The sequence below is a fragment of the Sturnira hondurensis genome, unplaced genomic scaffold (assembly GCF_014824575.4).
Source record: "Sturnira hondurensis isolate 20B ecotype Veracruz unplaced genomic scaffold, ASM1482457v3 Scaffold0001120, whole genome shotgun sequence".
NCBI classification, from domain to species: Eukaryota; Metazoa; Chordata; class Mammalia; order Chiroptera; family Phyllostomidae; genus Sturnira; species Sturnira hondurensis.
The window spans coordinates 5,036,646-5,063,520 of NW_028073751.1; the positions used below are offsets into that span (position 1 = coordinate 5,036,646).

The 26,875-nt window shown below is 51.3% G+C and overlaps 1 protein-coding gene across 2 annotated transcripts in view; it reads right to left on the bottom strand.

Moving 5' to 3' along the window:
* FGF1 (fibroblast growth factor 1) overlaps window positions 1–26,431 on the bottom strand; it is a 93,926-nt gene extending 67,495 nt beyond the window's left edge. Inside the window, exons 1-2 of one of the 2 annotated variants that reach the window (XM_037062949.1) lie at window positions 26,053–26,431; window positions 16,647–16,801 (exon numbers count right to left, since the gene is read on the bottom strand). The gene's annotated coding sequence lies outside the window, so the exon portion shown is untranslated. The remainder of the gene's footprint in view (window positions 1–16,646; window positions 16,802–26,052) is intronic. The other variant, XM_037062957.1, reaches the window with a different exon arrangement.
* Between the last annotated feature and the right edge of the window lie 444 nt (window positions 26,432–26,875).

Here is a 26,875-nt window from a genome sequence, read left to right on the forward strand (position 1 = left end):
CTCGCTGAGCTGCTCCTATTAAAGACTGTAAGTGCGAGGGACCAGGCAAGACACAGTGGGGGAGTCAAGGGGGTGTTGCAGTCAAAGGCTTGGGCTCTGTAGTCAGGCGTCACAGACTTGAGTCCCGAAAGTCGGTTCACCGTCTGAGCTTTAGAGACCTTACCTGTGAAATGAGGTCAGCGGTAGTGACGCCCACCCCCAACCCCCCACCCCCCAGCCGTGTGTTCGTCATTAGGATGCAATGAAGCAACTCTGGGGAAGCACACAGCATGGTGCCTGGCTTCTATACAGGTCAGAGAGCTTCAGCTCTTATCTTTGTTGTTATGCTCATTCGGGACAAATAAGAAAGGCTCCCTCTCCTTGAGGAAGTGTGACCAGCAAATCCTAAATGAGACAGACTGTGGTAGGTACTGTGGTAAGTGGAGGTGACAAAGGCGGGGAGGAAGGGGTCCAGGAGGGTTCGGTGGACGCCGTGGCAGCTCAGCCGCAAGGACACACAGGCTGTACACTGTGGACCTGGAGGAAAGGGAGGCTTGAGCCAAGGCCCGGGCGTGGGCAGGTGCCGTCTTCGCCCCGCACGGGTGGCTGGTGCTGCGGGGCGGAGGCCGCGTGGGTGCTCAGGGTGGGTGCTGCTTTCGAGTCCGATCAGGAAGGGGCTGGAAAGGTGTCTCTTACCTGCAATCAGTGGGGACTCAGTGAAGATTTTCGAGAAAGGAATTTGGAAGAAGCTTCTGGTGGTACTGTGTAGGGACATCGTGGTTTGGGTGGGGCGAGGGGGAGGACACAGGAGCAGGGCAGAGGCTGAGGGGCACAGTCCCCGGGGTCTTCGTCTCTGAAAAAGTCACTCGGCTTTAAGTCCCGGCCTAATGTTGTCTTTACTGGACGGCAGGCTGGCCTGGGGTGGGGCCACTCCACACCGCTGTATCCCGGCACTGGCCCTGGTGCTCAAGTGAAGAGCTGTCAGGTTGAAATAGACAGAGGGTCCTAACTCAGAGAAGTGAGAGTAGAAGAGAGGGGATGGGGCAAAATCCCTTGGAGAGGAGAGTGAAGAGGATTTGGCACATGGTGTGTGTGCACTCAGCAAAAGAATAACCAGAGGAGACTCGGGGCGTGCTTGGGAAAGACAGGGGGATGGATGGGGAGGCTATTCACTGAGAGACAGGCATGGCCAGAAGGAGCCCATTCAGCAGAGCACAGGCTGAGCTCATGAGGGAGTGCGCTGCATCCGAGGTGAGGGTCACCCATCGACACGCAGCTGAGGGTCAGGCAGGCAGCAAAAGCAGGGCTTTGGAGAGAAGCCAGAGTGGGGAGCCAATGCAGGAAAGTCAGACCGGATGTGGGAGAGTCGGGGCCAATGCAGGAGCGTCAGAGCAGTGAGAAGAGATGAGATCAAGGGAGAACAACTGGGAGCCCGAAGAGCCAGGAGAACAGAGGCAGCCACCCTGGGGGACACCCCCTTTCCCAGAGGTTTCCAGTGCAGGGGGTTGTCTCAGAGGAGAAGCCGCAGGAAACTAGAGCCCCAGAGGTGCAGGACTGGCACCCACGGGGAAGATCTGCACCGACACTTCCGTAATCAGGACACTCGCTTTGCTTCCTGCCTCCCGGGTGCTAAGGCCCACGCCCTCAGCAGAGCACCTCAGTGACCCCCAATCTGGTCTGAAGAGCCTGGCCTCCACCCTGCCACGTCCGATGCTAACCAGGTCGGCTGACACAGTCACAGCTTGGGGACAAAGGCTTCACAGAAGCATTTTCTAACCATGTCAGTTGACACAGTCACGACTTGGAGATGACGGCTTCACAGAAGCGTTTTCCAGCAGGACGGACATGGCATTAATGGATATATGGTGTTGCTTTTATTCTTACTGTTTCTTAGTATTCTAACCTTTACACTTCTGATAATTTGGAATCTCCTAGAATTAATGACCACTCTCAGAGAAAAAACAACAATTGGCTCAAGTCCTAAGCAATATCACCCTGGCTGAATTAAGGCATCGTACTTTACTTATTTATTCCTGTGAAAGCCACCCAAGAAAGAACAGTTCAGGGAAAAATATGTATTCCCACAGAACTGCCTCATAGAATAGCAAAAACCCCTTTAGAAAATAGCCCCTGATTGTTAAAGAGTTGTTAGAGTAACAGCCCCTCCTTTACCTTGAATAGGAATATATATCAATTAGAATTAGACAGGCATAAAAACAGAAGAAGCTGGTTAGCTATTACAAACTAAGCACTTAGAAACAACTACCAAGGAGTCAGAGTCCTCAGTATACAAAAAACATTTTAGACAGCAAGATAGATAGCTAAGTTAGATATTACAAAGGCTTATAGTGTATTTCCTAACCTCTGCTCGGTCTAAGCGTACCTGTTGCCAATGACTATTTCTGAGAACTTTAATAAACAATAAGACATTTAAACTGTATACATAGAACTATTTCAAATTGTCTGATTAATGGTTTTCCTGGTCAAAATAACTTTTGTTTAACATAACTGAAACTATGGGAACTTTCGTATTTTCCTGGTTACCTTTGTATTGATTTTTTCTGCTTAACTGATCATGCTGTACACCTGTAAATGTTAATCTATGCCAAAAATGAAAATATAAAAAATCAGCTTGTACTTGCAATAAACGGAACAGTGCTTCACCTGCCTTTGAGCTGTGTAGTTGCCTGTTACCCAGCGCCGACGCCTACTCTCACCTGAGGACCCTTAGATGGGCTGCGGCTGGACCGTGGCACCACCCGTGTCCTTCCCCCCTCAGCCCCCAGAGCACCCCTCTCCCTGTTGCACCCTCATTACTTCCAGGCCTTTGCAAGCTGGTTCAGGCTATTCCCTCAGCCTGGAACACCCTTCCTTTCCAGTTTCTACTAATGAAACTCCTCTTATCCTTCAAGGCCTGCACCAAACGCTGCCTCCATTGGAAAGCCTTCCCTGATCTCCCCAGGGAGAAGGGTCCTTCCTTCCTTCAGGCACTCACAGTGCAGTGCTTTACCTAGCAATTATTTCATTCTTCCTAAGGTTCCACTGAGTTGTGGGCGTGTCTCTCCCTTGCCCTAGCTTATGACAACATGAGAGCAGAGAACACATTTTATCTCTGAGTCTCCCTTAGCATGATCTCTTACACATAGAAGGCACTGACCAACATGAGCAAAGCATATGAAGAAAAAAATGCCTAAAAGCAGTAGATGCTGGTGGTTCTGCCACTTCCAGTGATTTATTTGGATGTTCTGGGGAGGCCTTACGGTTTTTTGACTGAAGGGATTTTCCCTGTAATTAATATCTTGGCCCAGTGTTGGGTTGCCTTACAACCAGATCTGTTATCCGTGATTTCTAGAGCCATTCTGATACACTATTACACAGGTGCTGAGATTTTTCTGAACATTTTCCATAGTTGAACAAAACGGGAAAAACCTTCCTGGCCGTGGGAAGAACTTCATCACAGGGGATCCACATGATGGCGGCTTAGAGAAATCTCTACCCACTTCCACTAGGGTCCTAAACATATCTCGAGAGCCATGAATTAGGAGGAAAGAGTTTGCCAACACTCAACTTACAAACTCAAAGAGCATCTGTTCATTTAATCACCAACATCTTTTCCTGACCCTCAAACAGGTTCTGACAGTATTTAGATTAAATAAATATCCTGATTTATTTCTCAATACTTGCTGTTTGTAAGGAAAACATGTATTCAAGAAAGGTAGTCAACATGGTTCAAAAGGCACCTACTATGTGCTAGTACCGAGTCTGTGTTAACGCACAGTGTACAATGCACAAGTCGTTCCTTTCGTGGTCTGTTTCCGGGGCTCCACCTTTTCTATTTTGTTACGATAAGCTGAGAGCAGTTTAGAATCAATGTAGAAAGTCCCTTTTTTTTGCCTGCCTTGTTTTTATTTTAAGATAGACAGTTATACAACACAGCTGGCTCCATGGAAAGAAAGGCTACATTTCTTGTGCAGCTGTGCACAACAGAATTTAAATATAGCATCTCTACTCTAACAAACCTGGCTCTTGGCAGGAAAGAAAGACTTCATTGTTTTTTTTAACACTTTAGACTTCAACACACTTGCACAAAGGAGGTGCAGCCAGAGGGTCTGTCGAGTGATTTTTAAACTCATTTTCCTTGGGTCCCACAGTGTAGGTCAGGAGGGAGTTTCTCTCCAAAGCCCTGAACTCGTGTGGCGAGTCTTCCCTCCCCTTCATAATAACAGTGACCACTGAGCACTTGCTGAGCATTTGTTCCGTGCTGGGCAGATGACCAGCAGAGCTGTGGTGCACACCTATCACACAAGGGGAGACTGAGGCTCAGAAAAGTGAACTCGCCTGGGGTCATGCGGCTGCTAGGGGCAGGACTGTTGTATAACTCCGGGACCCATATTTCAGCCACAACCAGGATCTTTCTTAACTTCCGTCAACTGTGGCGGAATTGCACCAAAGAAATACTTGAAAGGTAAGAAATGACAAGTTCGTGTGGAAATGGGAAGGATTCTAAATGACATCTCCTAAGCTTGAAGTGATTCTAAAGGACAGATGCAAGAAACATGCTGGTTGGCCTAGCGAGAAGGGCCCTAAAATAAGTGTTGTTCTGCCTCTGTGTTTCAGTCTCCCGTGTAACGCCCTTTCCTCCCTGATGGTGGGGCAGCTGTGCGTGAGTGACCCGTGGCAGGGTGTTCAGTGCGGCATCATTAATAACAGGGACCACACACTGAATATCCGATAACGGCAGACATTTTAATGCATTATAGTGAAATGTGCTGCCACCTTGAGAATTTCTATTTCAGAAGGAGGGAGACTGCCCGTGATATATTGCTACACAAGAAAGTGAGGTCAGGCCTATAAATACAGTGCGATCCCATTTTTCAAATATACATGCGTATGCATAGGTAGGTGGATAGGCAGATATAAACACAAGAAAAAACTGGAAAGGCATCAATTTTGTCAACATTTTAACAATGATTATTTCTGGATGATGGATAAATTTTTCTCTTCTTAAAATGTCTTAAATTTTATTTTCTGTTGTTACTTACATTTCCTATAATGAAATACTACCTAATTATATAAAAACAATTTTTAAGTAATGCATACTCATTAATTCAACAATGGCATTAAACAAGTAGTTTTGGAGTCTCCACTACATACTAAGTACAGTGTATTCAAAACATTAAAAAACTAAAACCAAAAAAGAAAACAAATGCACTCAAGTCCCTGCGCTGCTAACATTTTGGAAAGACCTTCCGGTCTTTGTCTGCATGGTTTTAAACACACAGTCCTGATGCAAGCAGACGGCAGAGTCCCCCTCAGCCTCCAAGCCCCGGCACGGCCACTGTCACCCTGCACACCCTGTCACCCCCTCTCAGCCTCAGCTCCATCACCCACAGAAGAGTTTGGAGTCCACCTGCCTCATCAGCTCTTTGGAGGACGAAATGGGTTACTTGAAGTAAGGAGCCTTGGGGCATGCAACAAATAATAGCTATCATTGGTATTACTCTGTGTAGAATGGCTACATGGCTGTACTATTTCATTTCTATCTCTTTTCTCCCGAAGAGTAAAACACAGTTGTTTTTTTCTGGGAGAGCAGGGGCCATGGTTCAGGTCATCCAGGCATATAAAGTCGCCTTTGAGTTTGCATGTAGCAGGAACACTCAGTCACAGCCATTGGGCCCCAGGTCCCCCCCAGACAGAAAAGGACAGAGAGCTGCCATGGTTCAAAGAGAGACTGGAATAGTCATACACCTTTCAGAAAATCTGAGGAGCCATTTTTGGGCAAAATCTTACTTAATTGTGTTTGGAGACCTACTAAACATGACTAGTTACAAGCAACAGGATATCTGAACTCTATGGCTCATACTGACCAACCCTGCGGCTTTGGGCCTCAGTGTTCTGCCCTGTCCGTGTGCGAGGGGGACTGTCTGTGGGCTCCGGGAGCAGGGGAAGCCCTGCAGGAGCCAGCCCGTTTGCGGCTGCGGCCCCCACGCTCTCCCACCTCAGCCCCTCCTCGCCCCTCTGCACCACTCCAAGGCCTCCCACTGGCGTCCCTCCTTCCTCCTGCCCCGCTTAGAGTCAGTTCTCCGCTTGAGGCCAAATGAAGGTCTTCAAATGTCAGTCATTGCAGGTCCCCTCCAGATTCCAATCCCCCCGTGGCTTTTCACTGCACGCAGAATAAAGCCTGAAGTCTGCAAGACTCCAGCGCTCTGCACCGTCTGGCCTTTTCACTTTTCTACCCTCATCTCGACCCTCCCTCCCCTGTTCACGCTGCTTAAGGTAGCCTGTTGGACCCCAGAACGTACAAGCTCTTGTCCACTTCTGGGCCTTGTCGCACATTCTTCCCTCCATGGAGAGGGTCTTCCCCCACTTCGTCACGTGCAGGGGCTCCTCCGTCTCCGGGTCTGCACTTCAGTGCCACCCGAGAGAAGCTTTCTCTCCCTCCCTGATTTCTAACAGCTTCTCTTGTTCCAGTGCCTTGCCTGTTTCCTTTATAGAACAGCTCTTGTCACAATTTCTACTTATGTTATATCTTTCTTTGTTGGCTTACTTTGTGTGAGCATGCAATTCTGTGTGTGCGTGTTCTGTCTGTCCCCACTCCCCTGTCCCCATTAGAACGTAAGGTCCTCAGGGTGGGGACTATAGCCAACCCTTTGCATGTGTATTCTCAGGGCAGGACCCCCCATGGAGAAGGTGCCTGGTGAATATGCAGGAAAGGAAATCTCCGAAGAAGGGGCTACTTTTCCGGGCAGCCCCGTTTTTTCCCAGGAACGTGGGCAGTGTCCTGCTCAGGCCTAGCATTACTGTGCAAGTTTAAAAATAACCCCCTGGCTGGAGTGAGAAGCCTTTGAAGAGGATGGGGGAGAGATAATGAGAAACATGAGTGGTCAGCTCAGGCCCAGCAGGATGTGGGACTGGCCAGGAAGGGCAGGGAACCTGACTCGGGGAAAATACTGACTTTGGGGCTACAATAGTCTGACGAGTGTCAGATGTGTTTACAGTTTTTTAAAAAGAGATGTTCCTTGCAATTCCTAAAACAGGCTGCCACACTCACATCTGACGACCATGCTGTCGGAAGAAGAAGGGAAATGTCGGGAGGTAACACAGAGGTGATGAGGCTGCTGTGGCTCAGTCTGCCCCTGACCTTCCCAGGGCCCACCCCAGCGTGGGATCCGAACCACCCACTCCAGTAGGGCCCCAGCCAGACATCCCAAGGTGTAGCCGCCTTCCAAGGTCCTGGCTCGATACTAGGACAGTGCAAGGCAGGGAGGGTCAGGTCAATGGGTCACTAGAAACAACTTGGACATCGTCTTGGAAACGCTCTCTCTCCACTTGTACTGCCTGTACTTGGATCCACCCAGAACCAGCTGTGTATTCAATCCTCAGGCCTCAGTAGGAGGTGGGGAGGCGTCTGGGAAGGGTCAGAGTGGGTCAGGAAGGGGTCCACCTGCTTGATGGGAGACCATCAACCTTTGGGCCTTAGTAAGAGGTCTGACGACCCAGGAGAGCCACAGGCTGACAATCCATTTTCCGAGGCTGACCCTAGCGGTGCTCTGGGAGGGGGTTGGGCAGAGCCGAGTGTAGGGCTGCTAGCATCCCCTCCTCCAGTTTGTGACCCGGACCCCATCCCACGCAGCTCTCCCTGCTGCTCCAGAAGCCCAGGGTGCTCGTGGTCACCTGGTGGAAGGGAAGAGTCACAAACCTCTAGGACAGTGGTCACCATGGGGTGTTTCCTGTATCCACAGCTATGGGATGGGCAGGAGGGCCCCAAGGAAGGGGAGGAAATATGAAGTATTGGGAGAGAGACAGCGGGAGCCTTCGCAGCAGCCTTAATGAAACTCCAACACTACCCTCCAGAGAGGAGCTCCCACAGAGGAGGAAACCAGAGCGGGAGAGGACCGTTCCTCACCCAGGGTCACCCAGGCAGAGCGGGGCGGAGCACTGGCCGCCTGAAGACCAATCAGCGTGCAGTTCACAGCCAGCGGCTGCACGTCGTCCCTGTCCTCCCTGAGGTCCCTGTCCTCCCTGCCCTCAGTCAGCTTTCAAAGGATTGGAACACAAAGCCCCAGGCCAGGGGCCCTGGGGCAGAATTTTCTCAGAGCCCTTGCCCTGAAGAGCTGCACCTGCTGATGGGTGGGGATCCCAAAGGCATTTTGTGAGCCGAGCAAAGGAGCCTGAAGTTCACTGTTCTTCCCTCGCTGGTTGGAAACGCCCGCAGTTGAAAACCACGGTGCAGGGGGCTCCATCTGCTCAGTGCTGAAACCCTTTTAGGGGCTTTTGTGTCCTCGGCTAGTTCTAGGGTCCTGACAAGAGGATTTTAAGGGCTGAAAAAGCATGGGCTGAAAACTGTCCCCCCAAATAAAAAAGACTGACAACGGCAGGGCAGCAAGTGACCTCCTGTCACAGGACCCTATTTCTTTTTAGTTCAAATACATTCTTATGGAGGCTTCCAAAAAGGCTGTAGCCAGACTGCACAGCTTGTCAGCAGGAATAATGACTAATGCTTTATTGAGCCAATACTATGGGCTATGCATTGTGTACTAAAAAAATTGGGGAGCTTTGCATGTCTTACCTCACTAAATTCTTACACCAACCCTGTGGGATAGCAACATCTAACGCTGATGATACGGCATAATGTAATGCTTACGTGCAGTATAGACTTGGCCTGTGTAAGCTCACACACCCCTGTCAGCAGCCCGAGGGACACAGGTGCCGCATCGCCCCTGTTCCCCAGAAGTGGAGAGGCCGTGCAGCGGGGCCAGGGCCGTGGGGCTGTCGGGCGGCGTCAGAGCGAGAATGCAAGCCCAGTCTAACCCAGAGTCCCTGCGCTCCACCAGGGCTGCCTGGCCATCGCACTCTGAAATCCTGACAGGGTAATGAGAGACGGGTCAGGATCGGAAGTGTCAGGAGAATTCTCAATCTCCGTGTCAGCTGTCTTTCCGAGGAACTCAGCCCGCTGCTTCTGAGCCCTCGGCAAAGACGTCCAGGACAGACCTGGCAACTGAGTGGAAGTTTGCTCCTTGGGAAGAAACTACTCTGCAGCCCACCTGCATCTCCGTTAGCACTTCAGACATTCCTGTTATCACCTCAGACACCGCCCCCCAAAGATGGAGGCTTTAAAGAGGAAGCTTTCGTTCCTCCACACACCACCCTGTCACCAGAGGCCAGGAGACCTGGGCCGACTCCACCAGGGGGACGCGTTGTCCTAGGGGCTGCGGACTTGCTGTGTGAACGCCAGGGAGTGGTTCTGGAAAATTCCTTCCCAGCCTCCCCCCAGTTGCCGTGTCTAAATTCTGATGAAGGTTCTGAGGAAGGACAAGAAGAGCCTCGTTTTCTAGACTCTCTCTGTGCCCTCGGAGGGGCCAGCACAGCACTTCGCACACGGTGACTGATTCGCGCCGCCCGCCTCTGCTGTTCCCGCCGCCCGCCTGATGGGGGCGCAGGCCTCCCTGCTGGGTGCCTGACATCTCTTGCTTGCCTTTGATGCCCATCAGCCACCCTTTGGAGAAGGGAGGTGACTTTCAGGAAACGAGTTACTCACCTCTGAGCATGAATAAAGGCAACTAGGCTGGATTTTCCCAGGCTCCCAAGGGGAGTTCTCTGAAGAGATGAGAGAAGCTGACACATAGCGGGGGTCCTGGGGGTTGTGAGGGGCCTGCCTGCTCGAGTCAGGGTCAGAGGCCCTTGAAGGAAACTTGTCAGAGCAGCTTTCAGATGTCAGGGGCTTCTTTCCAGAGCTCTGAGGAGCAACAGAGGGTAGGAGGTCCCACTGCTGTCCTTGGCCTTGGCTTTGCCCCTCCTAAGATCGAATGATCCGCTCATGCATTCTTTGCACCAGTATTTCTGGAGCACCTGCTATGTGTCCCCACTCTGTCCTAGGCACTGGGAATGCAGCAGGGGCACAGAGTTGACAAGGCCTTGCCCTCATGAGGCTCATATTTGAGTGGACAGAATGGGTGATGGCAGGTTTTTAAAACACTGACAAGAGAACTGCAGTCGGGACAGGTGCCAGAAACAGAGGTAAGCTAGGAAGTCACCAGAAGGAAAGAAAAGCCTTCCTGAGGAGCTGAGAGAGATGTGGTCTGAAGGATGAAAGAGCTGGGCGGAAAGCCATCCGGCCGCTGGGGCTGGCAAGGCCAAGTCTGAGGGCAGGAAAGGGTGTGGGCAGCAGAAGAACAGAGGAGAGGTGGGGCAGCTGAAGCGAGTGGGGAGGTGCGACGGGGTAGGGGTGAGGACTGAGCTGCCCGGGAGGCCTCGGGCTGCTGCCTTCCTGCAAGTCTTTTCTCCGGAGTGTGCTCCCGCTGCCCCAAGAGCTTATGCACCCTCGCGTAGCCAAACCCAGTCCCTCTGCTCAAGAGAAAAAGGAAGGGGAATCTCTCGGTGGAAGTAAGGGCACAGTTGCACGGGCGTTCTGTCTTTCAGTGGGACTCCCCTGTGAGTCACACCAGCATTGAAGGGAGGTCCCCCGGGGGTGGGCATGGTGTGCATGCTGGCAGTGGAGGCACCAGGGAGAGCTGTGGACCCCAGATTGGAGCCCCACTGCAGCCGGCATCCAGCCTCAGGCCTCCTCGGTGCATCGTGTGTATAATTATGAATACATTAAAATTTCCTCTCCCCTTTCAGCACTGTTGGCCCCCTTTCCCACTTGCCTCCACCCATGTTCACCCCTGGTGCTCTTGAGGGGTACACCTGGGCCTCCTGCCTTCACCTCATTCCCCTTAACAACTTGACTCTCTGTTATTCCTCTCAGCCCTGCTGAGTAATTAGCCTCCTGAATGCACACACCTGCTCCAGCCAAAGTACCGCAGGCAAAGGGAGGTTCTATTCAGGAGGCCTCTGTCAAAGGACGGGCTGCGGGTCCACACCAGTCTGAGCCTGGCCTGGCGCCACGCTTGCTGACTGACCTTGCTGACAGGAGAGAACTAGCCCTCTTCTTAAACCGCTCCCAGTGGGGCCATGACAAACACTTAGAACATGCTCCATTGAGGGGAGACCACGGCCAGAACACTAGTCGGGAAGTGGCCTAGCACGTCACTCCCCGAAGGCAGTGCAGCCCACCACAGGGCTCTGAGCTCAAGAAGCCTGGTATCTTGCTTCAGGACTGACCCGTTCCTGGCTGGCCAACATAACCTTTGTTGAATTGTGAGTTCAACTCATATCCGTTGGCTTCCTTCTCTGGCTTTGCATGCCTCTCAGCTTAAGAACCTAAATAATCAATGCAGCCACCATGGTCTGGCCCTCCCCTGCAGCTCGGGCTCTGACTATCCCCCCGCACGCACACACATGCCTGTCTTCCTTGGCAGTGCCACACTTCCTCACACCAGGTGGCCTTTGCACGCGCTCTTCCCTCCATCTGGAACACTCTGCCTTCACCCCGATGCCTGCTGACCCTCCAGATCTCAACCCAGGCAGCCGCTCCTCACCAGAGCTTTCCCAGAGCCCCTGACTGGGTCCTGCACTCTGCACGTGCTTCCACGGCACCGCTCAGGAGAGTTACCGCGTGACTGGTGTGGGCGTCCCTGTTGAGCCCCTAATTTTTGTGATGCTCTAGGCTAAGAGTGACAGGCTCTGTTGCAACCCAGAGTTCAGCACGCTCCCGGGCACACTGGAGGCTCCCGGCCACAGAGCTGAATGAGCCTGAAGTGGTCACGGATGGTCCACAAGTACCCCAGACCCACTGTCTCTCCTCTGCCTCCTCCTGCCTCCGATTTCCTTTACTTGCCTTTCCCTCCTCCCTCTTCATCTTTTCTATTTATTCCTTCTTTCTTCCTAGGCCTTGGGCCTGGCTATAGCTCCCAAGAACACTGTTTAAGCCAAAAGAAAAGCACTCAGAGTTAAAAGAAAAAAAGTTCCAACAAAGTGGCTAATGCATTGGACCCCAACTTGATCACCCCGAAGTCAGGGCCTAGAGGAGGAACCCAGGAACCCAGTTTCTACTGCAGTTCTTTGCCAGGACTGCCATCACTTGTGCCCCCACTGGTGGCTCCAACAGCAGAACTCTGTTGTCTCACGGTCGTGGAGGCCGGAAGTCCATCAAGGTATCCACAAGGCTGGTTCTGTCTGCGGACCATGAGGGGAGAACCCGCTCCAGACCGTCACCTGGGCCTGCGGACTGGTCTCCCTGTGTCTCTTCACCTCTTGTCCCCGTTATCCGTGCCTCTGTGTCCCGATTTCCCCTTTTCATAAGGACACACATCACCCTGGAGTAGGGCCCACCCCAAAGACCTCATTTAAACCTAATCACCTCTGTAAGAGCTATCTCCAAATAAAATCACATTCTGAAATACCGGGGCGTAGGGCTTCAACATATGACTTGCAGGGGGACGTCATTCAACCTGAGACACCTGCCCCCCACCTGCCTTTGGCCCTAACCCTTTTGACTTCCCGAGAGAAGAGTAGGGAGGCACTGGGGCACATCGTCTGGGTGGGCAAGTCAGGAACGTGAGCGGAGAAACACCCAAGAGTGAAAAGAAGGGCTGAATGGGTGAAGAACGAAAACCCCTCTCATGGACCGGTTTAGAGGTCGTGTGTCTGCACTGGGTGATCTGCGGGTGAGTCCTGAGTTCACATCCAGCCCCACCACTTACCAGCAGTGGGGCCTTTTCTCATGTGTACGAAATGCGGATGACAATACCAGCTGACCCACAGGACAGCGGTGAAGACGGAGCGAGAGAACAGCACACAAAGGACTCAGTGCCGTGCCAGGCGCGCAGCCCCTCGGTGCGCAGCAGGTGTGCCGGCCCTGTTCCGAGCACAAGTGGAGGCCTCACCCAAGCAAAGTGGCGATTCAGGGCACAGGTGATGACACAGAAGAGACTAGCTGCTGTTGATTCAGGCAACACGACTCCGTGTTCTCATTAACAGGAAGGATGACAAGGGGACCGGAGTGCATGTCAGACCTGGTGTCTACAATGGTGGCCCATGGACCCTTAAAGCGCCAGAATCACCTGGGCCCTGCTCAGGAAGAGCAGGACCCCGGGTGCCTCAGGAGCCCAGCTAAATCAGGGGGACTTCTGTGAGTAGGACTCAGACACCTTATATTTTAACAAGCTCCTGTGTGATTCTTATGCACATTAAACTTTGAAAAACCCTGGACCAGACCAAAACTCTGGAGGGGCAGACAGGAGTCTTATCTGTTAGTAGCCCCCACAGTCCCACAGCCCTGGTGCAAGGTGGGCACGCCTTCCTTGGATGAAGTCAGAGAGATGGTCTTGAGCAACGACGCATAAAATAAATTTCTGTGCGTCGCATTCTAAACGTTCCATTTCAGGGGTCATTCTGACAAGCCAGGTTGTCCACTGCTGTAAACATCAACGCGCCTGGACGCTGCGTGTTGGGTTGTCCGTTTCTCCTCTCTCCACGACTGCAGTCATCCAGTCTTAGCCGGATGCCCTCTGACCTTGGGCCTGAGAGGTGAAAGGAGCCCTGGTCCAGCACTGACTGTGCCTCTGTCTTTGCTGTGGGGCACCATCGCCACCTGGCTCAGGAGGACCTGAGGCGCACCTTGTCCCCAAGCTTGCCTTATGTCTTGTTCGTGGTCCCAAAGGCCATGGGTCTGCAAGGTGGAGATTCTGTCCGTGAGCCAAGCTAAGGTCTCATAGCAGATCTTCAAAACCCTGGCCTACTTTCTAGATCTTCAAATATCACATCTTGTGAGATTCCTGTGACTAAACTCCACCTGCCTGTCAAGACACCTCCAGTGATGCCCCCAAAACACTAATGGCGTTCCAGTCGGGAACACAGCCTGGTGTGGAGCTTGGCGCTGACACTCGGTGCCTGTGCAGCCTCAGGCAAACGGTCCAGCCCCCAAGCCTCAGTCCTGCAGCTAGAACACCCCCCATTTCCTAGGGTTGTTGAGAGAGTTTGGTGAGGTCGTACATGTAAAGCCAAGCACAGTGCCTGGAGCTGAAAAACACTAGTGACCAGCATGGAAGCTCTTCTGTTTCTGGACATTTGGGAACACAAGCAACACTCCACACAAAGCAAAGGCACCTCCATGCTGCCCCAAACATGGCACGAGTGGTCCCTCAACAGAGTGTTACTTCAGACTTTGCAACATGCCGACTCATGGGCAGCTTTTTCAGAACTTGCCTTTCAATAATGATAGTAATAGATAATAACAGCAAGTACTCACATAGAACTCCCTATAAACCAGACACTTTGCTAAGGGTATTACACATTTGATCCTCTCAACAACAAGGTTGGTACTTTATTAGCCCATTTTACGGATGAAGAAACTGAGGCACAAGGTACCAGAACTAGTAAGTGGCAGAGTCTGATTTTGGCCTCTGGGAGCCTGGCTGCAGAATCTATGCTCTCAGCCACTATGTTATGTTGCCTTTCTTAAATAGTGAAATTGAGGAATCAAAATGATTACTATTCTAACCACCCCCTCTCTCCCTATAGGCTGTCGAGCCAGTGCCTGTCCTTGCTCCTGCATCTGGGATGCCTTTACTTTCCACCACAGTTGGACATTCTGCCAGCTCAGGCTCATTCTCTGGTACCTACCCCCCCCTCCGCCCTAGGTAGGTCCCCTCCCTTCTCTGTGGTTGAGTGGGCTGGATCCTGCTACATCTTGAAATGGGATGCCATGTCAGAACTCAGTAAACATTTGTTGATTAGCAGATCCTTCCCTAAGGAAAAATACTCATTTACGTACAATTTATGCATCACGTATAGGTGTTAGATTTACCTAAACCAGGGCGTGCCTGTGGCACAACTGACTGCATATTATTTTTCTAGTATCTCACACTAAGGAGAATCGCATTAGCCAGGCATGTCTATTGGATGAGGTGGAGGAGTGAGCCTCCAGTCCTCGGATCCCTCATCCTGGAAGCTGGCAAATGGTCCAGCGCCCTGCACCTCCGTGATCCCTAACAGTTTATGCAGGGTCCACGGGATGCACGTCAGCTACGGGGACAAGCACCCACTCCGTCCTAGGGTCAGATGTCTGCCCCCTTGCCAGGTGTGGAAGGAGCACATGGATGTCTGTCCCCCACTGTCACTGGAAATAGGGTCACCGAGGCTGGTGCTACTGCAAAGTCAAGCCCCTTGATCCACTAAATCCTGCTTCCTTTTTGTGAACCAGGCAAACCACATATGTGTAAGTACACATCACATTTGGGAAGGCGTTTGCAAGAAACTCAGTGTTTTCTCCCTTCATTTTTTGTGTTTTAACTTGGCCTCTGATTAAGTACTTCACTTGGAAACCCAGGTACTCCTGCTAAGAAAGGCAGTCTCCACGGAAGAAAGTCACCCTGTGTCCACCAGCTGCCCTCAGCAGCACCGTTGGTGATCCGGCCTTCAGATGCCCAAACTCAAAAGGGGACTTTCCTCGGAAGTCCTCAACGACCAGTACAAAGAAAACCAAGGAAAAGGGAATTTGTGACTGTGAATCACAGTCGGAACCCACATCCATACTCGCTGGCACAGATGGCCCCAGTGACAGCTGGCCGGCCCTTTGCTAGACGGATCTGCAGAGCGCGGGCCATGCCTCCAACCCTTCACCAGCCTTGGGCCGGCTCATCCCCACACAGAGCCCGGCTTGCACTCTGCCTGGGTGCTCGTGTCCTCCCACTGGTGTTTGCAGAGCTAAATCATAAACAATCGAATCCCTGCAGCAAAGGGAGGGAAAGTGCCCATCACCAAAGCAGAGAGCAGGGCAGAGGGGTGGGGGTGGGGGGCTTTAAACAACCCAGAAAGCACAGTATTTGCACTCTGCCGAGGCCGAGAGGGAGCTCTTGGACTTGAGAGGTGAGATAAGGTGGGTGCCTGCCCCCTTGGGTCTCGAAAAATGGGTACCTGGTTAAATGCCTGGAATTCCCACCCCAGCACCCAGAGTTCTGAATTTTTCAAGCGCTCCTGTCTGGAAGCCTTGCATACTTTTGCCATGTAATAGTGAGGTGGGTGTGGCCTGAGAGAATGCACCCACTGGCTGTAGCTGCTCCTGATCCTTCTCTGCCGAGGTCTATCTGGAAGGGCACCCACATGGGGATGTGCTTTTCAAAGAAGGTCAGAAGGTCAGGTAAGAAGTAATCCAGGTGACCGCGGAGCCCCCAGAATACCCCCCATCAAAATACATGCAGATAGACTGCCCTGCGGGCTAACTTGTTAATAACAAATGGTTAAAATCTAAGGCACCAACCCAGTCGACGAGCTCTCCAATGCAGCTGAATTTCCAGGCTCCCCAAGAGGGTGAACGTGACACAGCAGGAGAATGCCAGCCACTCACTAAGGCCACAGCCTTCGGCTTCTGCCAACCATAGGGGCTGAGTCCAGCACTTGATGTAAATGAGAACATTCTGCCCCCTCCAGTCCCCATCAGCCAGGTGGTGGGGGAGTGAAGACAATGGGGCAGCCTGGTGCAGGACCATTTTTACAGCCTCTGAACTCCCAAGTGCTGCGTCTACGTGCCTGGGCCACCCTCGGGCCCTCCCCCAGAGCCGCCTGACCCGGCCGGAGGTGAGCTTCCGGGTGCTCCCTGCAGGAATGCTCTCTGCAGGGAGATCTGCTTGAAACATCTCACAACCTTAACTGTTTCCTTTCTTCTTCCCTCTCCATGGAGCCTTCTGCTTGCACTCGGACAGACATGCGCACGCACACACACACACACACACTCAGATCTGGATACAACCTGCTCTTGTTCCCCGGAACAGAAACCTGATTCTTACCTTAGAGCTTGCAGGCTGAGGGCCGTGCCTGCCTCCCTCTGAGGAGAAGGGAATTCGCTTGGCGTCCTCTGCTGTGTTTGTCACTGTCACTGCGCTGCAGTGCTTCCCTGGCAGCCCCGAGCTGGCTCCCGCCCTCTCTCTCAGTGACTGACGCTCTGTGTGGGGAGAGGGAACGGGTCATGGCATGCACACCAGGCTGCCAGTCTGCAGGGCCATGTGGGAGGTGGGGAGGCAGCCTGGGGGCCTGAGGACGTCAGCCTCTCGGTCTCTCCCTGGCCTTGTTTGTCAGCACAGGGGACCTGCCTCTAGACAACCACCCACGGAAGCGTGCACAGAGCCCTGGGTGCCCCCACTCTGGACAGCAGCAGGCTCAGGGACCCAGAGCTGCTGGCCAGCTGGGAAGGGAGGCTGAGACAGCAGACAGTGGCAGCCGCTCTCCCGGGTGTTATTTTAGCGTGGTTTGTATTGGGGCAAACGGCTGAACCGAATGGACTACTGGCCCGTCTGAGCAGAATCCTGTTTATTTTGAGGCCTCAGTTGCCAGGGAAACAGCAGGTCATGGCTCAGAGTCGCTTCTCTGGGATTAGAAGGCTGCCAGATTAAAAGGAGTCCTTTTCTGTTCTGTCGTCTGGCATCCCTGCCCAGAGTGTCGATGTCCGTGTGTGGCAGTGTGTCTGTCTGACTGTCTGTGCCAATCACAGAGCCAAGCCTCACAGAGGGTGTTTTGCAAAGCCTTGGGAGGCCATGCCATTGGGTTGGGGCTGGGAGGGGCTGTGTGAGACTGTTCCTCCCCAGGGGTCAGGCCTCTCCCTGCTGCACTAGGCGGATCCTCAGGTGAGCCCAGCTTCTGGGCCGGGGCTTCTTCAGAGGACCACGCTTGTCTTCTTTATGCCACTGACCAGGAACAGGGCAAGGAACGTTGGAAACTGCCTATGCAAATCGATCTTTGGCTAGTAGGTGGGGGCTGCAGACAGACTGGAAGGATACGGATTAGGAGGCGTCTTTGGAGAGACCAAATGGAAACATGATGAATAGTTTCGATGAAGAGCCCCCTCCTTGTTCATTACGCAGGCATTCGAGCCGGGGCAGTGTGAGTGTGAGAGCGTGTGTGCGCACACACAGGCCTGCCCACCTGGTGAATCAGGTAGAGAGGCGCAGGCTGACCTGTTGGAACTAGACATGTGCTCTCTGGGCTCTCTCTCCTCTGGGAAGCAGGAGGTGTACGTCTGTCCTGCACACTCACCAGGGAGCCCTGCAGGTTCTTCTGTGGCGATGAGCCTCAGAGAAGCTGTCTCCTGTCAGGGAGACCCCCCACCCAGAAGTCCGAGACTGGGGGAGCAGCAGCTGTCCTAAAAGGGACTTGAAGGTCCAGAAAAAGCTTGTTTCTCCAAACTTCATTAACTGGAACCTCCATGAACAGCCCCCCACATAGTCAGGAACTGACCATTTGCTGTAAAAATAATGAGCTTCCTGAGTGTCTGTGTCATCCCCAAGGGCCTTCTGAGGGACAGGAAGGGGACAGGGTTTCAGCAGTGGTCTCCTCAACATCGGAGCGCCGTCAGGCTTCATCGCTGCCCATGTAAACTCTCCTCGACCATGCAGAATGACGGGTCTTACAGTTAGGGAGCACCCTAAAGTTCCAAGGACAGAGGTGCAATTCAGAGTCTCACCCAGGAGCACCCCTAGTTGAAGTCTTTGCTGTGGTGGAAGCTGGGTCTCCCCACCTCAGGGCGACACCCTCGACCCTGCCCACTCATGTCGGTGGCCATTTCTGGGCAGTTCAGCTCTCAGGACTTGCAGTGTGCCCCTCCTCACGGAGGTGGAGAGGCTGTCACTGTGTCACCCCTGCAGGCTGGCAGGATGGCAGTGACAAACAAGTGTGCAACAGAACGTGAGGTCACCTTGGAAACTGGCAATGCACATGTCGGCCCCTATAGTAGTTTTATTTCTCTATTACACCCACTTGTGAAAGGCTGTTAAAAAACAAACTCTGCAGCTTCCAGGCAAATTGTAACCCCTAGCGACTGATAGAAGTGAATCTCTTTACAACATAGTAGGTGTTCAGAAATGTTACTGTCCAAATGCTGGGAATTAAGGATTCCTCAGTTCCTGAAAGGATTGCAAGATAATTCCCCTCAGTGCTGAAATTTCTTAAAAGTTCGCTCTAATGTCCCTCAGGTTCCATATTTGTTTCAGCTTCTATCTCACATATCTAGATTTATCTGTTAAATAATATACATTCAGAAGTTTTCAGTCATGAAGTATGTTAATACTTTTTGGCCTCACTCTTACTGAGTGTGGGAAGGGCCTTGGAGGTTACCTAGTCTAAAAGTCTCGCCTCAGAATAGCTCCAGCTCCAGGCCAGGAAACTGTGCTAAAATAATAGCTGTGGAAGCCACGTGCATACTCAGCGTCCACAGTACGCTCCATCCTATGCAGAGTAAGTCACAGAAACTCTATCTCCCCTCAAAGTTTTTAGATCACTTTTAATGACATTTCTGCAGTGATTAAAACCTTATAAGTGAGCCAACTAGCATTGTAGGGGGTGGGTCTGAGAAAGGAAGAAAATGACAGATTTGGGGGACCAAAGAGTCCTGTTAGCAGCCCACTGGACTAATGCACAGAGGTGTGGCCTTGGCCGGAGTCCCCACATCTGAAATTCGGTGGCTGCTGCCAGACATGAGATGTTTCCTCCTGGGCCCTAAGAGACTGACTCACTCCTGAGCACGTCCACGGTTGCCATCACAGAAGGTGGCCCCACTCCTCTTATAAGAGCTTTCAATGGCAGTAAAGGTAGAAGGTGGCATTTCCATGATTTTACTTATCCGTGCTCGGTGCCTTGAAAGTCAAGACATAAATCTATCATATTTTAACTGCACCAACAAGAAAAGAGTCAGAACATGACAGAATCAGCAGGGTTCAAAATGTCCCCAGTAAATAAATTTTCTTTCTCTCCAAATATAGCATATAAGCCCTGGCTTCTTGTCCTTGAATCTTAAGACTGACATTCAGTATTTGCTTTAAAATTTCCCCTTTGTTCATCCTGTTTACATAAGTGATACAGTTATGTGAAATGCACACCAGACACACTGCATGTTTTTTCTAATCTCATTTGACCTTGATCGGACACAACAAATCCTGATCAGCTGACAGGAGAAACCAGATGCTGCACGCCAGCTCTCCCCCGCAGCGAAAGACTTCCTTCCGCTTATGCCCAATCACACAATTAGAAAAAGGGCACGCTGGGCTCACAGTGAACCAGTGGCCACGACGGAGGGGAGCGATGGGACAGGGCCAAGGGAAATGCAGCAGACATCCACGGGAACTGTGTGAGTTGCCAGGGAGACCTCATAACCACAGATACCACCAGTGTGCAGGACAGAAATGGGGTCCAGCAGTTTTCCAGTGAGAAGGTGCCACACCTTGCCCCCTTTATCGCCCAAGAGCAGGAGTTCGCCCCGCTCTGTCAGCCTGGCTCTCCCTCGACTTCAGGGGAAGGTGCTGGGAGAGGGTCGGACCCGTGGGTGCTGGGCTTCCTCTCTGTGATACTGGTCACCTGTCACTTGTCCTATGTTTTCTACTCTCTCAATTTTTCAATTTTCTGAAACATATTTTATCTTTAAATAAAAGTAATGCTTTGTGCACATCATAAAAATGTGCAATTCATGAAAAGGTGTAAAATGACCTTCACTAACTCCCTCTTCCCCAAATATAACCACTATTAATTTTTCCCTAGATCTTTCAGGGGGAAAAAAGTCTTTATACTCCTGAGTGTGTGTGTGCTTCAAAACAATTCACTATGCACAATGGCCTGCATTGCTGTGTGTTTTTCACTTAATAATAGGTCTTTGTATTTTGTTCCTGTCCATCCAAGCACCAATAGCCCTTGCTTGTATTATTGCAATATCCTCCTGGCTGCCTTCTGTGCTTTTGCCTTTACCCCTCACTGTTCATTCCAGAGGGATCGTGACAAAAGGTAAACAGATCATGTCCCTATTTGCTCGAAACTGCCCAGTGCCTTTCCCTTGCACTAGGAACAGAAGCTAAGCTTGCTACCGCCACCTGCCTCTCCAAGACCATTCCCTGCTCACCCCTTGCTTACTGTGCTCCTGATACAAGCCAAGCATAATCCTACCTCAGGGCCTTTGCACTTGCTCTTCCCTATATCTAAAGTGTATGCACTTATTTTCTGCCCTTTAATTCTTTGCATGGCTGGCTCTTGCTTACCATTCTGGTCTCATTTTAGACCATCTCCTCCGTGACAACCTGTTCTAAATCAGCCTCTCATCACTGTCCTGCACACAGATCTTTTTCTTCGTAGATCCTAATACTATCCAAAAATCACTGTAATCAATGACATGTTTTCTGTCTCCCCTGACCACACACACTAGAGTGTCAACTCCAAGAGGAGATGGGGATTTTATCTGTCTTTCACTGTTGTGTTAATATTTCCAGTAGCCACCCTGGCTGGTATAGCTCAGTGGATTGAGTGCAGGCCTGTGAAGCAAATAATCACAGTTCGATTCCCAGTCAGGGCACATGCCTGGGCTGCAGTCCAGTTTCCACCAGGGAATGCATGAGAGGCAACCATACATTGCTATTTCTCTCTCTCCCTCCTTCCCTTCCCCTCTAAAGATAAATACATAAAATTAAAAAAAATATTTCCAGCAGCTAGACCAGCGCTTCTCAAACATGAGCATGCACCAGAACCACCTGGACGGTGCGTTAAACCATCATTTAAGTTCGGTTGCTGCGCCCCCACCCCGGAGTATCACATTGGGCAGGGTCGGCGGGGCTGGAGAGGCATGTGTCGCAGGTCCCCAGTGAGGCCAGGGGACCACGCTTTGCAAGCTGCCGGTGTGGACCCTGCCCAGCCCACATCAGGTGCTGCACAGACGTAGTGGTCACATGACTGCGTGAATCTGCACACAGGACCTGCCACCTTCTTTGTGGTACCAGTTTTGTTTCCATTTTTATATTTATTTTTCTTACAGCACTGAGCCTCCTCAATTCTTTGTGGTAGGAAGACCTCCTGTTTCTCTAGCTCCATCGGTTTGTCAGCAGGTGATTAAAACCCACAGTTTTACAGTCCACGGGGAGCCAGTGAGAGTCCGTAAAATGTCAAAGTGAAGTGGCGTGACTCTCATTTGACCTATGACAGAGAACGTCCCCCAGATGTCATCATTCAGGCCTCCCCTGCAACTGTGTGACAATGGTCCTGCAGGCACAGATGCTGTGTCAGTGCGTCGGAATGTACAAAGCGTGTCTACATGAACCCCAGGTTACAAAATGTCGAGACCCTGGTGGCTTTTCTGTGAGTCACAGAAAACCCCTTGAGCATCTGACAAGATTTATAACCGTGTGTATAAGCACACGCTCGCTCTCTCTCTCTCTCTCTCTCTCTCTCACACACACACACACACACACAATGCCAACACATTTTTATATTTAATTTCAGGAAGTTATAAGATATCCCCAAGTCCATTTTAATCCCAAATTAAAAAATCCCGATCTAATCAATGGCAAAATAAAAACAAAAACCCCAACCCCCAGTTTGTTGCTTAAAGTCCAGAGAAATAGATGTTTTAAATATAGTGAGGAAAACATTGCAGAAAAGCATTGGAGGAAATCATTGGTTAATCAGATTTATAATCTTAGAATGGGGAACGCCTTTGGAAGCGTGATTGGAAACCCAGAAATGAAAACAGAATCGTGAGGTTGATCCCATAAAACTTTAAATGATCTGTTCAGAGAAGATGGAAAAAACTCCTCCTGGTTGACACTGTGGAGAGATCGATGGGCCCTGTCTCGTCCATGCATATTTTTTCCACGTGAAGTGTCTGGATGGCCCTCTGCCAACTCACTGAGGCAGGACGTTAGCTCATCACGGCAGACAGGATGAGACCACGCCTTTTTCGAAGCTCTGTCACTGGGTTAATTCTTTCATCAGCCATAGTTTGCGTTTGTTAACAATTTTACTGAGATATCATCCATACACCATGCAGTTCACCATTTAAACTATACAATTAAGTGGTTTTAGCATATTCACAAAGTAGTACAAACATTGCCACTACCCAATTTTAAAAGAATGTCGTCATCCCCCAAAGAAACCACACACACACTAGCAGTTGCTCCCCATTCCTCCCCTCCAGCCGGACCCAGGCAACCGCTAACCCACTTTCTGTCCCTGTAGATGGATATGTTCCAGCCATTTCGTAGGAAATGGAATCACACAGTATGGGCTTCTTTCCCTCAAAAAGCACAATGTCTTTGAGGTGCATGTCTGTTGCATCGGGTATCAGAATTTTGTTCCTTTTTTTCACTGAGTAATATTTCATTGCAGGATATGCCACGTTTTACTTTATTGCCACATTTGTCCGTCAGTTTACGGACATCTGACACATGTCCTCTGGTGGCTGTCAAGGACGGTGCTGCTGCGAACATAGGGTACGTGTTTTTGTGTGGTTTTTTCCCTTTCTTGTGGGTTTAGCAGTGGTTTTCCTCTTAAAGATTTACCCGAGGAATTTTACTTAGCCCATCTAATTCTTTTGGTTTTAGTTTTTTGAAAGTATAACCTCATGCAGAAGCAAGAAGCTTGGATCCTAAAGACCTCAGAGCTCCTCCATCCCTGGCGTGGGGGGTGTGGGCGGCCTTCCCTGCTCCTGTGTGGTCTGGGGTGTGTGTGACTCAGGCTCTCGCTGCCTCAGTGGCAAGAACACCAGCGCTGGCTCGCTGGGGCATTGTGAGGATTCTGACACAAATCAGGTAGAATCTGTGCTGGAGAAGATGCTCATGCACATGAAGAGGTTCCCTTGCATCACAGAAACCAGACACCCTCAGGCCAAGAACTCCCCCATCGCTCTCCCCTCATTTCATCAGAAAGTACCCTGCTTTCTAGAGCACTGGAGGCACCTGAGTGACCTCCAGCCACTGTGCTCCTGACCTTCTCATTGGCTCCGGGGTAGGGGTGTGACCCCTCACCATTGGGTACAGTCCAGTAAGGACCCCCTGTAGAGACTGTGGGAGCACAGTTGGCAGAAGAGGGATCCAAAATATCTGAGCTTCCTCCTGCTTCCTAACCACATCACCTGCACCTCTACAGGAAGGTGCACTGAGAAGCAGGTAAATGATGAATTTCACAGGAAATGCAGGCAGGCCTAGGCTCTAACTCCCGCATCATCACTTACTAGCGGTGTGGTCTAGGACACGTCAGTTCTCTCAGACTCAGTTTCCCCATCCATTAAATGGGAGTAATAGCAATAATTGCCCCCTAGGGTCATTGTGAGGATTATCTGACACAATGCCCTTAGACGCTCCAGCACACATTCAGAGTCCAATCAGCATTTGCTGTAGATATTGTATTACTTTTAAAATCAAAATTAAGGACCTCAAAAAATCTAGCCATGTTCTCCAAGCTGTTTACTGAGGTTCATTTTTTTTACTGCTCAATTAATTGAAAGCACTTAATTGGGCACCTACTGTGTGTTCTATAGCACAGAGAGGGCTGGGGATGAAATTTAATTTTCCCCCAGAAATCTAAAATTCAGACCAGGAGAGGAACTAAGATATGTGAAGTTCTTCACGCACATGTACACGGATATACTGAGAGTCACGGCCTCCTGGGATCAGGGTGGGAGAGAGCAGGAAGGGCCAGACAGGCCAGATGAGGCCTCGGAGGGGCGGCAGCACCAAGGCTGGCCCTCGAAAGGCAGGAGGGGGTCAGGGCGATCAGGGGGTCAGTCACACACACATCAGAGCTGAGGGCGACAGGAGTGGGGGAGGGGAGACCTGAGTGAGCACAGGGTGTCAGGTGGGTCTGGACCTGATGGTGAGTCTGGGGACTGAGCCAGAGTCCACCCTTCTGGTGTCTTTCCCATGTCAAGGGTCTCTGGAAACGACATGCCACAGGTGTCTGAGTCTCCTGTTCTGATAATCATCCTCACTACGCCACCTCTGTCACTGACAAATCTGTGTGGACTGTGAGGGGGAAAGGAGGGGGGTCTGTTGGAGGAGCTGTGACTTGTTCTAGATCATGGAGCCGAGCCGCACAGAGTGGCAGTGTTGGCCATCCTGCACCCAGACCCCTTCTCCTGGGCCTGGCACTGTGATCGTCTTTGGGGACCAGCCCTTCATTGCCTTCGGTCCTTGGGCTTCCTGGATGGCGGTGACGACAGCCCCAGGGTGGGATGGGCACAGCACCACACTGATTCCATGAAACGGGGCCCTGAGGCTGAAGCTGAAACTGCTGTGGGGTGGCTGTGTCAGTCAGGTACAGCCTGGTGGCAGCCAGGTGGCAGCCAGTCAGGTGGCAGCCTGGACTTGGCTGCCAGCCATCTGCCACCACAATAGATAAGTCTTCCTGGGGACAGAACACAGGACAGTGAGGCCAAGAAACGGGGAAAGACAAAGGGTCAAGATGCCATTGTCTGTGCGCCTGGACCTGACCATATCAAAGCCCTGGATGTTCCAGCTCCTCGAGGGGGAGGTTTCCTTCTGGTTTCGCCCTTGTCCCTACAAACCGGGTTTCAGTCCATCGTTACTAAAAGAATCCTGATTTATTCAAGTAGTTGCCTTGTTCCCACCATGCTAAGGATAAGCATGACTTATCCTTGGCATAGATATTCGTGGCCCACAGCCGAGGGGTGGTGCGTGTCCAGGAATAATGGCATGCGTGTGCAAGCAGTGGAGACCTCAGTGCACATACCTTAACAGGCACAGGTGAGTGTGTGTCTGGGAGTGCAGAGATATTAGGAGGAGGAACCAAGACTCTGAAAAAGATGTTTCTCTTCTTTGTGCCTTAACTCTACGTGCAGAGCAATTCCCCCCTAACCCTCCCTTCCTTGATTTTGTTGCTCTTGTTCTCAACCAAAGCAAGGAGTTCCCGGTCTGTTAAGTACATTTTGCAGGGCCCTAAGAAGCCAGGAAGGGATGGGGAAGGGGCTGAGAGGACAGGAAGCTCTGCATATCCCGTTTCTGTTTTTTCCCTTTTGCCCAATTACCAAGAATCAGAAGGCATCCTTTTATTTCCTACTTCATGCAGGGCTTTTAAAAACTGTGCATTAACTCTACTGTAATGGGATTTGTCTAACGATTTCCTGTGAAACCTCTCCTTGGATCTCAGCAAAGATAATTCACTTGATAAGAATCACTTCCTGCCTCCCCGCTAAGAACTAGACTTACTCCATTCTTTCTGGGCGCAAAGGGGCCTCCGAACCAGAGAAAGGAGGAAAGGAAAACCCACTCTGGCATCCATCACACAGACTCAGGCCTGCCGAGGAGCCTCAGGTCGCGGAGGAGAGGGGGCGGAAGGGGGCCGGGGAGAGCGTTCACTCTGTGTGCCTGCAAGCCTGAAGCCAGGCAGAGGCCCATCGCAGTCTGAGCCCCTTGGAGAAGCAAATGTACTCACCTCTCTGCTTTGGCTCTGGGGCTCTTTCTTTCTGCGGCCACAGCAGCTGCAGCAACCTGCAGCATTCACGCTGCCCTACCAGGACCACTGCAGACAGGCAGCCACAGGAGGCAAGGAGTTCCCCTCCTCCATCAGAGGGTGTGTCCTTCAACAAAAGGAAGATTCCCTCCCCACACCCAGAGTGGAGACTGTTAGATCCTCTGGTCCTCTCCCTCCTGCTCCCTTCCTGATGTGAATGGAGCTCACAGGAGCCCCAAGAGAAGGGCTGAGTGCCAACCACACGCCCCACCCACCCTGATACAGGTTGTTTTCCCAGCCTGGGAGCCTGGGGAGGAGGCAGCAGAGGGGTCGTGAGGCCACCCTCATGTGGCCCCTCTCCACCGGGCTGATGCTGCTGTACCACGGGAAGCCCAAGGAAAAGTACTTGGTGTTTATTTCTCCCCCTCTCATGTGATCTTATTTTTGGACCAGACACAAAAGCTATTTGGGGGCTGGACAGCTGCCAGGTGAAAGGACGGTTATCCCTCCCGGTTGTCTCCGTGCCTCCTGAACGGGTCCATGTTACCTTGCCCCATGCAAGGTGGAAGGGCAGGGGTCTTGCTTGGAGTCTTACTTTTCACATAACCAAGCAATTAGTCCAAATTACTAACTTTATTTCATCTTTAGTTCACCCCCACGTTTTGGGGTGTCTCAGAGGATAAATGTAACAAACAAAGTCATTGCTCTGATGTCCGAGGCTGGTGGGCACATTGTATGGTCCGCATACACGTGGCCGTCACATACACACAATTTTAGACATGCAGGCCCTCTTGTCAGTTGGGGG